This window comes from Nuphar pumila, chromosome 8 (genome assembly GCF_984573655.1).
Source record: "Nuphar pumila chromosome 8, dmNupPumi1.hap1.1, whole genome shotgun sequence".
Lineage (NCBI taxonomy): Eukaryota > Viridiplantae > Streptophyta > Magnoliopsida > Nymphaeales > Nymphaeaceae > Nuphar > Nuphar pumila.
The window spans coordinates 19,124,648-19,131,810 of NC_143256.1; the positions used below are offsets into that span (position 1 = coordinate 19,124,648).

General features: G+C 39.0%; 1 pseudogene; it reads right to left on the reverse strand.

Annotated features, from left to right (window-relative positions):
• The window catches only part of LOC149829719 (actin-interacting protein 1-2-like), a 47,200-nt pseudogene extending 41,565 nt beyond the window's left edge, over positions 1–5,635 (reverse strand).
• Positions 5,636–7,163: the final 1,528 nt, after the last annotated feature.

Here is a 7,163-nt window from a genome sequence, read left to right on the forward strand (position 1 = left end):
ACCTGAAACAAATTTCTTAGTGTCAAGATCTCCTACCCAAACTACATTACCCACAACTAATTAAATTACACTTGTTTGTGGGTCATTCTTATGACAAAGAAGGCCTTGACTAGGTGGTGCGGTACCGACTGTGAGTCGGTTCGAAGCCAAGACTCCGGTCCTATTAGTTCTACTGCATAAGCAAGTAAATGAAAATTCGGTCCAATAAATCACAGAATTAGTAAAAAATGGTAAACTGAGAAAATGTAGCCAATAAAATTATCTTTTCAACGCAACAAAATCAGAATTTTATGATATCAGAGCGCAAAGATATCTGATGAACAAGATAGACTGGTACACTCCGGACACAGACACTTTGTTCACATCCGTTTTCAGAGACTGCAAACGGTCAGAACACAAAAGTTGGAGGTATTTTCGATACCTCTCCAACGAATCCAAGAACACTGAAAACGGATACTGGGTTAAAGAGATATCGCCCAAAAACATCGAGACTGTTTGACACATCAAAACACAGTCATGTGAATGACAGAGTTCTTTGTTCGGGTCAGTTTTTGAAGACTATAGGAACAAAGTCTTCCAATGGGCTTTGATACCAACAATGATGCGGTAGTGACTGCAGGTTGGTCCACGATCCACGATCCGAATGGATCCAACATGCGGAAGCACTAAACGGATATCCAAAGTTTTGAAAAAGTTCTGACCGAAGGCGTTTAGACTGAGCTAATCACCTAATTTGCAAATAGGGGCACCACAAAAAGTGTAGATAATGTTTTTGCCTTTCTATAGAGTCTGAATTTTGTAATTTCTCGACAACTGGTTGTTGAGACATGGCTCAGACAAGGGACAGGTTGCTGGATTTGGAGACTGTCACACTTGGGACAGCCCGGTTGGTGAAAGACCAGAACGGGGACTAACTTTACTGTTTTTGTTGATGGCCAGAACACAAAAATTCTAGATAAAATTGTTGTTGTTCCAACAAAACAAAAATCAAGAATTTCTGAGTTCAAATGACCCAGATATGACCTAAACAATGAACCAGACTGACACAGGCTAGGACAGACACTCGAGTGGTTGTCCTCTCTGTTTCGGGACGTTTTCGACAATGATAACGTCGGAATCAGAAAACGAGTAAAACACGAAGTTGGTCGGGCGTTCAATAGCTTTCCAACAAGTTAAACCACACAATTTTTTGACTTCGAACGAGAGAGTTATGCTCAAAACACTGACGAAGGGTCTTCTTAGGCATAGTTCTGAAATGAACTAAAACAGTCATACAGTATATCAAACACCAAAATTAAATTAATCCAGTTTTAGTTTTTAGTATTTATAGTTCAACCTGCACAGAAAGATACTTCAAAAGGTATTTTCTACAATGTGAAATCCCATCCTCCTTAACCCGACTTTGCTTAGTTTAAAGTTTAAACAAATATCACAAATACATATTTTGTCTAAACAAGTTATCTCTAAAAAAATCAACTTCAAAAATCTATTTCTTTCAAGCAAAACACAGCAAGTTTTTTTTCTAATCAAAACAAAATCACTCAAGTTCAAGTCAAACCCAAGATGAAGACAAGAGTGAGAAGGTTCCAGCCAATGTTGTGAAAAAAGTTGATGCGAAGCAAGGCACTTCACCAAAAACTGAGGCGAGGCATAAGCCTCGAGGCATAAAGCGTAAGCCTCAATTTTTTTTTGAAAACTTAAAAATAACTATAAAAATATCTAAAATTATAAATAAATAAAAAAATGCTTCTTCTTCTTCCTCATATTCTTCTTCTTCTTCTTCTTCTTCTTATTATTATTATTATTATTATCATTGTTTTTTTTATTATTATATGATTATTATTATTATTATTATTATTACTATCATGCCTTAGGCTGGCGCCTTGAGGTGCAGAGGGCCTTGCCTCAAGGTGAGGCGCGCTTTTAACAACACCGATTCCAGCAATGGCTCGAATGTCCAACAATGATAAATAGACTGGTTCAGCAATGAGAAGAATCTGCTCAAGTCGGCAAATGGTTGCGAAACAGCAGCAACAATGTGACAGCAGGAAATTTTGGTATGCTGGTGGTTAATGGCAACGATATCACACGTCTTTCAGGTTCGTCGGGTAACCTCACGACAGCAACAAAAGTTAGCAACTTCAGGCACGCACACAAACACGAGTCTCCAAAGTCCCATTGGCAGCAAATGATGTTCACGGTCTCACTAACACAACAACAATCCTTAATAGCCTTGAAATGGGTCACACGTTCAAGGACCAACACTTTCACGGCAACAGTATTCTCACCAAAGGTCTGATGTTGCAGGAGCAAACGTATTTGTCCAACAGATTCACAACCCAGAAAGTCAGCTAGAGGTAGGGGACGACTAGCTTCTTCTCCATTTCTTTTTCCTTGTTCTTTTTTTCTCAAAAAAAAAAATGAAAGCCAAAACCCCTGCACAACTTTCTCTAGAGCCTTATAGAGCTCAGCAAAGGCTGAGTTAATGGCTGAGGTAGGTTCCAATGCCACCTCCCAAAGTGGCCAATGGATGCACATGTTTTGAATTTTCTTTAAATTTAGCCTTAACTTACCCTTTCTAACAATCAAATGGAATAAATAGGCATACACGACTTTTCAATAAGGCATACATGACTTTTCTGGAAGGAATGAAGGGCTTGAGTGTTGGGTCCACATTGGTTCAACATACTGTGGCGCCAATGTGGATCAAATACTTGAAATATTGGATCTATTGCAAGATCCAATACTTGCAAATTTGATCACATCAAATGAATGGGTCAAGGTCTGAATCCAAAGCTGAAATAAAATATAAAAATTACCCAAATACCCATACACCCTCTAGTGCCCAATATAAATCCTAGCCGACACCAAAACTATCTGGATCCATAGAATTCAGCACCTAAAAAAATTAAAAAATAAAAAATAAAACGAAAAAATACAAGGGTGATTCCAAAATTCACAAAAATGGAACCACAAAGCAAAATATATTTTCTGAGATGATAAGAACCAAAATTCTCAGGAAATAAAATATGTATAATGATAATTTTACCCTTGAGATTCATTTGAACTCGAATGGTCCAGATTTGGATTGAATATTCTTTGGTATTTCTTTCCAGATCTAGTAATGTAGAGTTGGATTCACATCCAACTTCTCTTCAATGTGATGATGATCCGGATGCTCTGCATCACTAGGAGTGACCTCTATATATAGCAAGATTTCTTTCAAAGCTTCCATGTGCATCATGGTAGGTGCACGCATAAATTAACAAGTTCCCTAGACATGCTTCTGTACTTTTTTGTTTATTTTAGTGGTTCTCCTTTTGACAGCCTTTATTCACTGCCCGTGATGAAACTATCAACTTGTAATTTATCATATCAAACCTTTTAATTATGTGAATTGCATATTTACATTGAGACAATGCAATCTTATCTTCAGATTTATCAACTTCAACATCGAAAAAGCATCGCAGTTCTCCTAAATCTTTCATTCAGAACCTCTTTAGCATGGATATCTTTATTTCATGTATGGTGTTTTGGAACTTCCAACTATGATTATGTCATCAACATAAATGATAAATGATCATCATTCCTTTTCCTACGACATTCTATTCAGTGCCAGATGAAAGCTCAAGAACCAAGTACTCGAAACTTGCTTAGTCCATAAATTGATCTTCTCAGCTTGCACACATGTTTTCTAGGATCAGCTTCACAAAAATCAACGCTCCATGTATACTTTTTCTTTCAACTCCCCAAGGCGAAAATGGATTTTTCACATCCAACTAATATAAAGTCCAGCTGCACGATAACACAAATGAAATCATTACATGCATTGTGCAAATTTTAACAACATAGTTAAACGTATTCACTAATTCAAGCTATGTTGTTGATTGTATTCTTTTGCAACAAGTATATTTTTATGTGTTTATCTAATTTGTACATACCTTTGTAAATCCATTTGCAACCAACCGTTTTTAATCATGGGGTTGAGGCACAACTTCCCAAGTATTACTGTGATACATTGCTTGTTAGACAAATTACTTGTGCTAATTGTGAGAACATAATTGTACAAACAGACGTAATATTTGGCAAGAGGAACACAATCAGATGGGAAAGATCTCCGCTGCACTCATCATCCTCTCCACTGGAGTCACTTTCAGAACAATGACACGGTTGTCTTTTACAGAAGGAAAAGAAAAACACCAGGTATGACTAATGGGAACCATCTACCCCGATGCACCGATAAATTTAAACCATGGTCCCCATTTACACTTGTGCGTGGGTGTGCTTGTTTTCTACTGGCTATCATTCTCCATTGAGAGACGTGTTTGTGCGTTTATGCTTTATTATCTAGGCTGCGTGGTGAAGAGGTACAGAAACTTGGTGCCAAAAACAAGATTTGTTGCACATGTAGCAAGCAATAATCCTAGCTTGTTCATGCGTGAGACCATCCTAGAGATGACTACAATAAGGAAGAGCATACCATGGCAAAGAGCGGAAAAAAAAAGCAAGCTTTTACAGAAGCAAGAATGGCCATGAAAACAACTCGAAACGGAAAATTGAAACGAAAATTAAATATTTAGGCGCTTTTCTAGCAATTGTAGTAGCAGCATTCCTGATCATACTCAATTTTCTTTTTTTTATCTCTCTTATTTTTCTTTTCTCCTTTCTCAGCAATATGAACACTAACGAGTTAATAACCGAACAGATAAAAGAGCACGCAAACGGAATCAGAAACTGCTCACTCTCCCTATGATCATACTAATCAAAATAAGAAATATGCACTCATGGATCGCATTCAGTGGATTATCGAAAATTCCTTGTTTGTGATCAACTTAGAAAAAGGAGTTTGAATCGGTAACAGAGAAAAACGGAAACGAAACCAATCCACAGGAAACCGATCGAAGCAAGAGTCGAGGGAGAGACGGTACATGAAGGCGCGGACGAAGGACTTGCCCCTGCCGTCGCCGGAGACAACGATCCGCTGGCTGTCGGGGGACCACTGGAGGTCGTCGATCCGACTGGAGAGGACGCGGAATTCGTTCTTGAGGACGTGGTCGTTCTGCCAGCCCCAGATCCTGACGGTGCCGGAGACATCGGCGGAGGCGACCCACTCTCCGTTGGGGGAGAACCGGGCGACGGTGGCCTGGTAGGCGTGCTCCCCGTAGACGACGGCCTCGAGCGGCCGGTCGAGGTGGCGGACGATGACGGACCGGCCGTTGCAATAGGCGATGGCGTTGGTCTTGGGGTCTCCGGAGATGAGGATCCCCCGCCCCCTTTCCGTCGACGGCACGCACGCGTACGTCTCCAACAGGTTCGCTGCCATCTCTCTCTCGCTCTCAGAGAAAAAGAGTCGGAGGCTGAAACAGGGAACGAAATAAACCCAGCGCAGGATGCGAAGGAGAAAGAAGGAATGAACAGCTGACTCTTTCCTCGTTCTTTTTCTTTTTCTTTTTCTTTTTTTCCTCCCAAACGATACGATACACAATTACACACTTACTTAGAATCGACTCGGGGACTCGAGGGATGCCGATACGGATTCCTTTTTTTATTTGCGTGATCCGTACAGTTGGATCCATGTTACGGTCTCAAAATATTGTTATCTAGATTTCTGAGAAAATTTCTCACGACAAAATTAAAAAAAAAAATCTCAAAAAAAGCTCGGGACACTATCGGTATGTTTCTATTTTAAAAGTGTATATGAAATATAAAAAGCTAAAAAAAACATAAAAGTACAAAATATCATGTTAACAATGCAATTATTATATTATGATAAAAATGTCATATTTTCAAAATAGGTAATATTTTGAAAATATTATATCTTTTTTAGATTATATCATGTTTTGAAAACCTCACGAGATTTTCACAAAAATGGCTGATATCTGTGACTATGCATCGAGGCGTTTGAAGACCTGTCATGATTTTGATTCTCCTTAATCAAACCTACCGCAAGTATGGAGCAACGCTTTGGAGTCGGTCCACTCGAAATTCCTATTAATTGAGAGCAATCATGTTGAGCTTCTACAAATTTTTTTAGTTAGAACTTGAAAAGAGAAAATATGAGCATTTTTAATAGCTTTTTTTTTCAAATCCAACAATGTGGATTTGCTTGGCATGTCTAATTTGCTAGGAACCAACCATTGGATGGTGTATTTTTTATAAAAAAAATGTGATTTTTTGAATACTTGAATATTTACGAAGATTATGAGCCATTGATTATAAAATTCTTCAAAAAATCTTGTTTATGCATTAAAATGGATGATTCAAGAGCGAATTCTTATAAAACTAAACATGTAGATCACATTAGTATGTTTAAATTCAAGAGAAAAGAACAAAAAAATTATGAAAATTGCAGTTCACATTAGTTCTCATATTTTCTGTTCTCATAATCTAGTTATTCATCATTATGCAATACACGAACACTTGCATACAAAATAGATGGCAGAAAATAATTTCACAACTTTGCCACGGATATCATTAGAGCTGCCTCTAAACCGACACACTCAATTCTACTGCATCACGCTCTTGATTTTTAGCCAAACAAGGATGGCAGTGGACCAGGGAAAATAGGGCCTCATCCCGCCCCACCTTGCCTCATTTGAATTGGGGATGAAAGATATGAAATAGAGATAGAAATGGAAATCGAGGTTAAAATCAAAATCCATGCAAAAATAAGGCGGGGATGAAAGGCAGAATTTTGAGACGAGATGGGGTGAAGATCTTGTCCGCTTATCCACCCTGATTCACTGCCATCTCTAGTAGAGATGGCATTGGACCGGGAGAAAGCGGGGGCCCGCCCTGCCTCATCCAGTTTGGACCCGGGATGAAGGGTATGAAACGTGGATGGAGGCGGGGCTGAAGGTTAAAATCCATCCCCATTCAGGGATGAAGGCGGGGATGGACTTACACTTGTTTCCACCACACCTAGCCCCCGCCCCACCTCATCTCCGTTTGAACCGGGGATGGAGGACATGAAATGGGGATGAAGGCGAGGGTGGAGGTTAAAATCCATTGAGATACACCAACACATTTACATTTTGAGAGAGATGGTCCCAGTCTCCGATTTCTTGGGATCTGAATTTAAATTTTGTTTTGTTGTTGTGATGCTTAGATGGATGTGTGGAAATACAATAAAAGATAAGATTCGGAATGAGGAGATACGTAAG